Genomic DNA, 11,145 nt, shown 5'->3' on the forward strand with positions numbered 1-11,145 from the left:
CCTCCTCACCTCACCCCGAATCGCCCCCGACGCCCGTCTGCGCGTCGCCCTCGATCTGGAACTGGGACTCGGTACCGACGACGCAGCCGCTTGGAGTCCCCCTCGCCGGAGCCACGACACCGCTGGACCGCGTCCTCGTCCTCGTCCCTTTCTCGCGCCGCTTCATCAAGCCTCACAGCCCCCGTTCCTCTACGCGCCCGTGAGCTCACCCTCCTTCCTCCCTGGCTTCGGCCATCTCCTGACGTCGCTAGCGCCTGCACGCCCCGGTCCCTGCAGCTACACGCGCTTGCGTCGTCTTCGTCCGCACCCGATGCGCGCTCACCTCGCCCTTCGTCGCATGCACACCCCACACCCATCGATCTGGCGCGCCGTTGCCACGCCAGGCATCGCTGGCGGTCGTCCGCGCGGGCTCGTGCCCGTCCAGTCGCGCCCCTGGCCTCGCTGCGCGCCCGTCAGTCGCATCCGCTAACGTCCGCCGAGGCCTGGCCGAACCCCGTCGTAGCCGAGCCCACCGCGGGCCTATTCGCCGATCTGTCGCCCCTGTCTCGCGCCCGCGCTCCACCGCACCCCGCGTCGTCCGGCCGCCATCGCCGGGACGCGCGCTTGTGCCCCCACCGCGGCCCCGGCCGACCTGGGCCAGCACCTAGTCTGGCCGGCGCCCAGCACCCGCTGCCCTCTAGCGCCCAGTGCCCGCTTGTGGCCTGGGCCTATGGCACTGGGGCCCCACGCCCCTATTTACTTTAAAATTTTTGTAAAGTATATATTAATAAAATTAATTAATTAATTAATTAAACGGTTAATTAACTTAATTTATTAATCTTAATTAACCTAATGAAGTAGATTAGTTAATTTAAAACTGCAATTAGTTAGATGAGTCAATGACAGGGGGCCCCACCCCCTGTTGACCAGTCAAACGTTGACTGGTCAACTGGGACCCCCTGGACTCACTGTCATCCTCTGGTGGCCTTGCTGTGTGCACTCTGCTGGGTGCACATAGTAATTTCACCTTTTTTCAAATTAATAATAATTTCAGAATAATGTTAAATCTTTGAAAAATCATTTAAAATATTCCGTAACTTGGATGAAAAAGTTTTATACATGAAAGTTGCTCAGAACAACGAGACGAATCCAGATACGCCCTCCGTTTGTTTATCACACGTCCCTAGCATAGCGAACCTGCAACCGTCCCCCTCTGTTTCATCTGTCCGAAAATGCTAAACTTTGGGAAAACTTTCCCGGATGTTTTTCCCCATCGTCGGTATTGTATAGCACTGCGTTAGAACACCCCTAGCACTGCTTATTGTCTTGTCATGCATCTGTTTGCTCTGTATTTACTGTTTCTTCCCCTCTTCTCTCCGGTAGACCCCGAGACCGATGCCGCCCCTGTGATCGACTACGTCTCCGACGAGCCTTCTTCCTTTTCAGCAGAGCTTCCAGGCAAGCAAACCCCCCTTGAGCATTCTGATATCGCCCATTTATTTCCCTCTCATGTTTGCATTAGAACTGCTACTGCTTTATTTATGATCCTACTCTGATACATAGCCTGTTTTTGTTACCTGCTTTCATACCTTACCTGCTTATTCTAAACTGCTTAGTATAGGTTGGTTAGAGATCCATCAGTGACCCCCACCTTGTCCCAGTTGCCCCGCTTTATGTTCAATGACTAGATCAACATGATCGACGTCCATGCCCCGATACCGCACATCACCCCCACTAGTTGTATGACTCTGTAGAGTTACCATCGAGTGCCGAGGGTGGAACCTCTTACATCACTCCTGATGAGATCTCTGTAGTGTAGCTATCCGGTCGGGGTTATCGAGTGTGATTCCCTCCTTAATCACTTCCGATATGGCTCTGTCGTGCAACCCCTCAAGTGTGAACCTCGAGGGTGGATCCTCTTACGTTCCCGTTGATGATTACATCGAGTGGAATTCACCAAGGATGATTCCTCGGGCTTTCCCCTAGGTGTTAGAAACACAGTTACTATGGTTACTATGACTTTACATTGAACCATGTTACTAAAGATGGGTCGGCATGGAGGGGTACCTACGCTATCTTACTAGCGAGTGATGTGGAGTCAGGTTGACCTGTAAGGTGCCCGCGAGATACTTACGAGGCGTGGCCGGGCATTCTTAGCCCTTGCTGCAAGTACTCGAGACGGGGCGATGGGGTCACATCTTTCGTGAGTCTCTGCTCGTGACCGGACTACCAACACACTAACGGTTTGGATATTTGATCCGAGGGGCCTCTGGCCTGATAGCATTAACCATCATGTGGGCATAGTATGGGCGTTCTGCGTCGTATACATCAGCCGAAGCTTAATAGACTCCAACGACTGAGCGGCACGCGCCGGGTTGGACTGCGTAAGCTCTTGCCTTATTTAAGGAGGTAGCTAGGTCTGCTCACCGGCCGCATATGCAACGTGCAGAAGTTCCCGTGGAGATGGCCCATGACCCCTGGGGGGCAGAGGTTTAGTCCAGCATGCTGACCTCTCTATTAAGCCTTGGTCGGGTTGCGGCGTATTGTTTGGCCGAGGCCGGGCATGACCCAGGAAAGTGTGTCCGGCCGGAGTTAATCGAGCGTGGTGGGTAAGTTGGTGCAACCCTGTAGGGAAGAAAACAGCTATCGATAGCCTGTCCTATGGTAACGAACACTTGGAGTTGTAACCCGATCGATACAACTAGAACTGGATACTTGAGATGAGACATGGATATGATGAATGGATAGTATGGCTCTGGGATTGCTTTCTCATAGGGAGTCGAGAAAGGATCTCTGGCCGAGGTTGATTTACATTATGTTGATCTATACTCTTCTATATGCTGCAAGATGCTTGAAGATGCTAGTCTTCAATAGGCTAGGCTTTCCCCTCCTTTTCTGACATTCTGCAGTTTAGTCCATAGATACAGCCCATTTCCTTTGATATAGATGCATACATAGGTTAGATCTGATGTAAGTCTTGCGAGTACTTTGGATGAGCACTCACGATTGCTTTGCTACCCCTTTTTCCCATATACCCGATTGTTGCGACCAGATGACAGATCCCAGGAGCCAGACGACACCACTGATGACTACTACTACCCCGAGGGTGCCTACTACGTGACGGCCGCTGACGACCTAGAGTAGTTAGGAGGCTCCCAGGCAGGAGGCCTTGCCTTTTTGATCGTGGGGTTTCTGTGGAGTGTGGCTTGGCTCGAAAATGAGGAGGGGCGCGCTATATATAGCCGAAGTAAAGAGGGGGGACGTGTTGCCGCCGGAGCGCTCTGGACACGCGGCGAACGTTGACGAGAAGCTCCAACGTGAGGGGGCAAGGCTCAGTGTCAACGCAGGAGCTTGCCCACGCTCGCGGACGAGCATAGCAGGCGGTTGGAGAAGAGGACAAGCGCACGCGCGCATTGTGGCGTTTTGGACGCGACGCACCCGTGCTTGCTGCAGCGGCTCCAGCATCGGCGAGCGCCAGGGAGCGGTCCAGGGTGATGGGTCGAGGCTTGTGGCATGGTGCGGCAGTCGGTGGCGAGCGCTAGAACAAGCACATGCGAAACAGAGGGCAAGGTGACAGCCAGAGCACGTCGAGACGCTGCCAGGCGCCGTGTCCTCGCACGGACACCAACCTGGCATGGTCAAAATGACGTCCAGGAGCGGCCAAACCTTGTCTACGCGCTTGACCATGCAGTGTTACGTCTAGGAGAGGTGATGGCTCATACCCAGGCCGACCAAATTGGACTCAACTAAGCTGGCAAGTTTCTGACCAGAAACTTGGTCGCCAAGTTTGGCCACCTTCTAGAAGGCCATTAGGGCTAATCTCCTGGGGTTTAGGGTTTCTTAGGAGGGTGTTTAAGCTCAAGGAAGCTCAAGGCCAAAAGCTAAAGGAAAAGTGCACTTGCTGTACAAAGTGCATTTCTGGACCAGAAGTGAAAAGATTTTCTACAGCAAAATATTACAAAAAGTGATGCAATATTTTTACATGGGAAGGTGTGCCAGGGTTCTAAGAATATTCATGATTTATCTTAGATTTTTCTGAGCAAGAAAAATTGAGGTTGCTTTGGAGCACAATTTTCTGAAGTGAGTTTTAGAGGGGAAAATGAATATTTTTCTTTTAGGAAAATATTCATTTGATTATTTTGGGAATTTGTTGGAATAATAAGGTAGATAGGTTACTTGGGTGAAAGTCAAGGGTATGCCCAAGTGACAAGTCCATTTGAAATGATTCAAAACCCAAATCAAATCAGGGCAAAACCACGGTGAAAACCAAGTTCGAAAAAAGAGAGAAGGCAAGTCCGGAAAAAGGGAGAAGGCAAAATCCAGGCTGTCACATCAAAACCATTGTTGCATTTCCACGTTAGCAATAAATCAAGTCAAACCACCCTGGTACTGATTTTGTCCAGTATGGAAATTTTAGGGGGTGAAGGGAGAAGAAATAAAGATCAGGGGGTTATGTAAACCACCAACTTTCTTTAGGGTAGTAAAACTGACTTTTTTCTTATAGAAATGGTGTGCTTTGATGATGCATTTATGAAGCACTTCCTTATCTCGTCAATGTACATTTAAAAGTTTCTTGATATGAAGCACATCCTTATCCTATCAATGTACATTTAAAAGTTCTTTGATTAGCATGCTCCAGCCTCCTCGCGCTGGGCTTCTTGCCTAACCCTCCACTATAAATTTACCCAACCCCATCGCTTTCAACTCGCCAAAACAAGCACCTTCCCTTTGCTACTTAATCCCTCTATTGGAAATGGCTCGCAAGAAGGTGGTCCTCCAATACATCCTAGATAACAAGTCCCACCATAGTACTTTGAAGAAGCACCATGACAGTTTGCGAAAGAAGGCGGATGAGGTGGCCATCATGTGCAACACCAATGTGTCTATGGTAGTGTAAGGTGAGGGCAAGACCATACCAGAGATGTTCCATCCGATGTTGAGGCGATGACTAACCTAACTTGGTATAAGAATATGCTAGAGGGGAAGTTTAAGAAGACGGTAAATAAAGAAGGCTTTCTTAACCAACACTTTAGCAAGCTCCAGGCCAAGGGCCACAAATTCAAGTGCATTTGCGAAGGAGGCCCTTGGCCTGGAGGAGGATTCTGGTGCTCCCCTTGTCGAACAGGGGGATTCTAGTCTGGTTGTCCTTGCAAACGCCTTGGAACTTGTGGCGCTTGGCCTGGAGCTGGCCAAAGTGTTGGCTAAGAAAGCCCTCTTGATTCATCATCTTCTTGAACTTTCTCTCTGACATACTCTTGTACCGATTCAGGATAGCCACCGCCTAAGTGTCAGACGGGAGCACCTCTGGTACCTCCTCACCCTCTCCATACACTAGCATACAGGCCTTGGCATTACACATGATGGCCACCTCATCCACCTTTTTTGCATGCCCTCGGGACACTTTTTTGAAGTACTTCACTAGAACTTGTCATCAAGGATGTACCGGAGGACCACCTTCTTGCGAGCCATTGCCAATAGAGGTATAAAACTACAAAGGGAAGTTGCTTGTTTAGGCAAGTTGTAACCAATGGGAGTGGGTGGATTTATAGTGGAGGATTAGCCAAGAAACCCAAGACGAGGAGGCTGCACCATGCCAATAGAAAAACTTTTAATCTACATTGATACGATATGGAGGTGCTCCATAAATGCATCATCAAAGCACAACATTTCTGTAATTAACACACAGTATAGTAGTAGTAGTAGCGAATTCTTCTACATAGAAGTTGTTCATTCTCTAAATACCAATTCAAAATATGTCTGCCCAACCCGCATAAAGCAAATATTATAATAAGCTTATGATGACACCATAAAAAAATCTGGATTAGATAAAAAATCCTTAGAAGCAAGCAATTGATTAAGAAACTAGCATGAAGCTATTACATGTTAGCGCATCTATTTTCTTGTTTTAATTTTGTATGATCTTCTGCAGACGGATTCATAAATTAATGTTGGAAATCCCATAGATCAACAAAAATATGAATTTTTCATGGATGCCCACTCAAATAATCACTAACCAGGGTAAACACACAAGTGGCAACTTTGGAAACATCATTTTGCAACATACCAACAAGTAGAATAAACTACTACTAGAATATTCCCAAATAACATAGTACCATGAATGAATTACGTTCTCGGTTGGTTTAAATCATTCTAAAGTACTCATTTCTATGCTGACGTTATATGCAATATTGCATTATTTTTTTCGCGAATACACAAAGCTTGTGTATCTTTTCATTGAGAGAAGAAAGGAGAATGAGTAGAAAGAAGTATAAAACACATGTCATGAACACAAGGAGGCATGAGCATCAGGCCTAGAGCAAAGAGAGATAAGGGGTGCTTAGCCGGAACTACAAAAATCACACAACTAAACTGACCATCTAAAGGCCTTCTCTGGTACTCTGCCAGAGGGGGAATCGATCAGGGAGGGCTTCTACATCAACCTTGCTGCCCTTCGGAAAATGTGTGAGTATTTCACCACAAACCTACGGATCCATAGCTAGTAGCTAGATGGCCTATTCTCTCTCTTTGATCTTCAATACAATGTTCTCCTTGATGTTCTTGGAGTTCTATTCGATGTAATCTTCTTTTGCGGTGTTCTTGTTGGGATCCGATGAAATGTGGGTATATGATCAAATTATTCATGAATATTAATTGAGTCTTCTCTAAATTCATTTATGCGTGATTATTATAGCTTTGTATTTCTCTCCGATCTATTCGTTTGATTTGACCAACTAAATTGATTTATCTTGCAATGGGAGAGATGCTTTGTAATGGTTTCAATCAGGTTGTGCTCTATATCCTCGTGACAAAGTAGGGGACAAGACACATATTCTTCTTGTTGCCATTAAGGGGAAAACGATGGGGTTTATTCATATTGGTTGGATTTACTTTATCTACATCATGTCATCTTGCTTAAGGCGTTACTCCATTTTTGTTAACTTAATACTCTAGATGCATGCTAGATAGCAGTCGATAGGTGGAGTAATAGTAGTAGATGTAGGCTGGAGTTGGTCTACTTGTCTAGGATGTGATGCCTATATACATGATCATTGCCTTGAATATCGTCATAACTATGTGCTTTTCTATCAATTGCTCAATAGTAATTTGTTTACCCATCGTATGCTTTTGTTTGAGAGAGAACCCTCTAGTGAAAGCTATGGCCCTTGGGTATACTTTTATCATATATAAAATCCAAAAATACTTTGGTGCAATTTATTACCATTATTTTATTTCATCTATCTATCACTATGAGTTTTGATCCTTGCAAATAACCGCCGAGGGGATTGACAACCCCGTTGATCGCGTTGGGTGCAAGTGTTTGCTTTTGTGTGTGTAGGTGCTGCTAACGAGGTTTCGCGTGGTTTTCCTACAGGATTGAGAACATTGGTTCTTAACTGAGGGAAATACTTATCTCTATTGTACCGCATCATCCTATCCTCTTCAAGGAAATCCCAACACAGCTCACAAGTAGCATGAAGGTTCTGCAGTTCTGATGGGGCAGGTGAAGACGACGTTGTTGGAATGGAAGTGGTGCAATAGACGAGGTGAACATCAGGGCTACTCATTGGAGGTGGAGGATGAGGTGGCTGAATCGGCGGGACAAGGAGATCGACGAGGGATCCTCATCAAGTATGTTGGATGAGGGGCGTCGAGCTATTGCGGTGGACAACTTCGTTGGGAAGAGGCTCTGGCTGGGTGGCGGATGGAGGAGGGTGGGGATTTGCAGGTTTTAGCGGCCTCGGTGTACGAATGGGGGGACAAATGGGATGGGAGGGGGAACCATGGCTTAGGGACGCGCTAATCCTAAATGTAGAGTAAGTTACAAACGGGCCGACTATAACCATAGGCTCAATTTGGCCCATTAGCGAAACATGCCAGTAATGGAGCATAAGTAATCGAGGGACATAAATTATCCCAAGAATATATGGAGCCTTAGAAGGCCGAAAGATAACATGGGCTAGACATGGCGGGCCATGTCATTCATCGAGATGCAAGTCATGAACCTATTACAAAATATGATCATCTCATACATCAACACATATCACATCATGTTTTGGCCATACCACATCACAACATGCCCTGCAAAAACAAGTTAGACATCCTCTACTTTGTTGCTGCAATTTTTACATGGCTGCTAGGAAAAACTATAAGAACCGTTCTTATCTACCCAAAACCACAACGGTGATATACAAGTTGCCTTTTAACCTTATACAATGACCACCATTGTCAAATCAGATTCAACTAAAGTGGGAGAGACAAACACCTGCCAGACACTTTTGTGCAATACAAGTTGCATGTTAGTCAGTGGAACCGGTCTCTTGTGCGAGGACAAGTAAGTTTGGTCCGAGCTGCTTCATCCCACAATACCGCCGAACCCAAATAATACAAGGGAGGCAAGAAATATGAACATCAACACCCACAACATCTTTGTGTTCTACTTGTGCATATACATCTATGCATAGACCTAGCTCATGATGGCACTGATGGGGAACGAAGCATGAAAATAAAAAATACTATGAAACACCAAAGATCCGATCTAGGAGATGCATAGCAATGAGAGGGAAGTGTGTGTATGTACCATTGTAGACCGAAAGCGTTAGCGTATATAACACGGCTGATGTGGTCGTACTCTTCACGATCCAATCCAATCTAGTGCTGAACAAAAGACACCTCCGAGATTAGCACACCTTCAGCCTGATAGCTGAAAGTGCGTTTTATCGACTAGAGGGGGGTGAATAGGCGATTTTTACAACTTTGTCACTGAGGAAATTCTAGGTGAGGTCCTAAGCAACGAACTACTAGCAGCGGAATAAATACTTAGGTGCATGCATAACAAAGTAGTAGCATTGTCATCATGATGAAATGAAACATACACAGAGCACAGGTAGCATGTAAACAAGATAAGCAGGATGAAGAAAAAGTAAGTGAAGAATTAGGATTGAAGAAATTTAGAAAGTTTTTACTCAAAATCTTCAAACAGTAACGATCAAGTACATTAAAACATGAATGAGGAAATGAAACGGTTAAGGAAATAGAACCATACCTTGGTGAAGACAATGATTTGGTAGACCAGTTCCAACTGCTGTGACAGTCGTACGTCTGGTTGGAGCAGCTATGTATTTAAGCCCAAGGACACACAATCCCAGACACACATTCCTCACCGTATTCTCCTTGAACTAAGATCACAGAGACCTCACCCAATCACTCGTGGTAAGTCTTTAGGTGACTTCCAAACCTTCACAGACTCAGTCACTCGGCGATCCACAATTCTTCTTGGATGCTCTAGACAATGACGTCTAACCGTCTGGATAATGCACAATCCTCAAAGGTAACAAGTGTCGGTTCCACACAGGAACAATCTCTTCGGTGATGCTCCATCATTTTGGGTTTGTAGCTGTTTGGGTTTGGGTTTGGGTTTTTCCTCACTTGATGATTTTTGCTCAAAGTCCTCAGAGGATGGGATGCTCTCAATGACAAGTGTCAGTTTCCCTCGGCCAACCAACCAACTAGTGGTTGTAGGGGGTTGCTATTTATATCCTAGGAGCAGCCCAACATGATAGGACATAAATGCCCTTCAATGATATGACCATTAGGTGGGTAGGATATTTTGGGACAGTTGGCGCGTGGCATAGCCTCTCGGATATTTGACCTCTCAAATTCCTCAGGGATATCATGTTCCTCACTTATAGGCAATCCACACTGGCGAATTCCTAACTCCTCGGTTAGAACAAATTCCTCAGAGACAAGAAGAACTTCGTCTTTGTCACTGAAGAAAATTGACTGAACTGTATGAGATTTCCAATGGCTTCACTCAAAAGGATTGGTTAGGTGTAGGATTTTGAGATGAGCATCACTTTGGAAAGTGTTACCTTAGTTTTACCTCTACCCTCCTTTAAATGTATGATGCTTCCTATGACTCAAGAAAGAGAAAATGAAACTACGAAAACAATAAGTCTTCACGCTTCATAATCCTCGCATGAATTTCGAAGTCTTCAAGTGCACACCAATTTCCTCACTTTCAAAGTCTTCAAGAAAACCAAAGTCTTCAACTAAAGACATTCATTTTAGGGGTCTAATTTCATCGTAAATATCAAACTCCTCATAGACTTATATAACATGTGTGCACTCACAAACACATTAGTCCCTTAAACTATAAGTCTTCAATACACCAAAATCACTATGGGGCAATAGATGCAATTACAATCTCCCCCTTTTTGGTGATTGATGAAAAATAGGTTAAGTTTTCAACGGGGATAAACATATGAAGTCCAAATACAAATATTGAGGAATTTGATTGCAAGATATAGAAGAACTCCCCTAAAGATGTGCATATTTGAGGAATTTGCTTTGAATAGCAAATGCACATTGTTGAGTAGAATCATGGAGCAACCCCTATATTTGGTAATTCATACATGCATCTAACATAATATGAAGAAGTTTAAATGCATGATGAAATATGGACTCTAACGAATTCAGCATGCCTTCATTAAGGTACTTGAGGAAATAAGCATGCAGAAAGCAGTTCAAAAGAGTCAGAGCACCATATGACTTAAGTTTATAACTCATCAGAGTAAACACCTCAGAAGAGCAAGAGTTGTAACTTAACAAAAACGCCCATATATAAGAGACGCGCTTGAAGACTAACTCAAATTTCTCCCCCTTTGTCATCGAATGACCAAAAGGGACGAAAAATGAGGACTAACGCCCGTGAAGAATATCATCATGATGTTGATGGAGGAGCGCCAGTGTTGTTGGGGTCGTCCGTTGAAGTAGGGCCTACCGCGGTGTCGTTCAAGTCTTCAGCTTAATCCATCTCGCGGGATGAAGCATATGAACTGGCGACCAGCTGAGAAACTTTGACCTTCTTGAATTTCTTCGAAGGTGACTGAGACCAGTCAAATTCCTGTTGGAATCCCATCTCCTTGAGATCTTCATAACCGTAGATGTGAGACAATATGGCCCAAGTGCGATCAAAGACTTCATGCAAGTAATAGTGGTTCTTCTTCACAGTGTTTTGTGTGACAGTTATGTTATGAAGAATTGCACAAAACTGACGCTTGACCCACTTGTGATTTCGATCAACTTTCTGATGAAGACTGAGGAGAAGTTCATGGTCAGTCATCACACGTGGAGCAGTGACTTGAGGATTTTTCTTTGGAGCTTTGG

Source organism: Triticum dicoccoides, chromosome 7A (assembly GCF_002162155.2).
Source record: "Triticum dicoccoides isolate Atlit2015 ecotype Zavitan chromosome 7A, WEW_v2.0, whole genome shotgun sequence".
Taxonomy (NCBI): Eukaryota; Viridiplantae; Streptophyta; class Magnoliopsida; order Poales; family Poaceae; genus Triticum; species Triticum dicoccoides.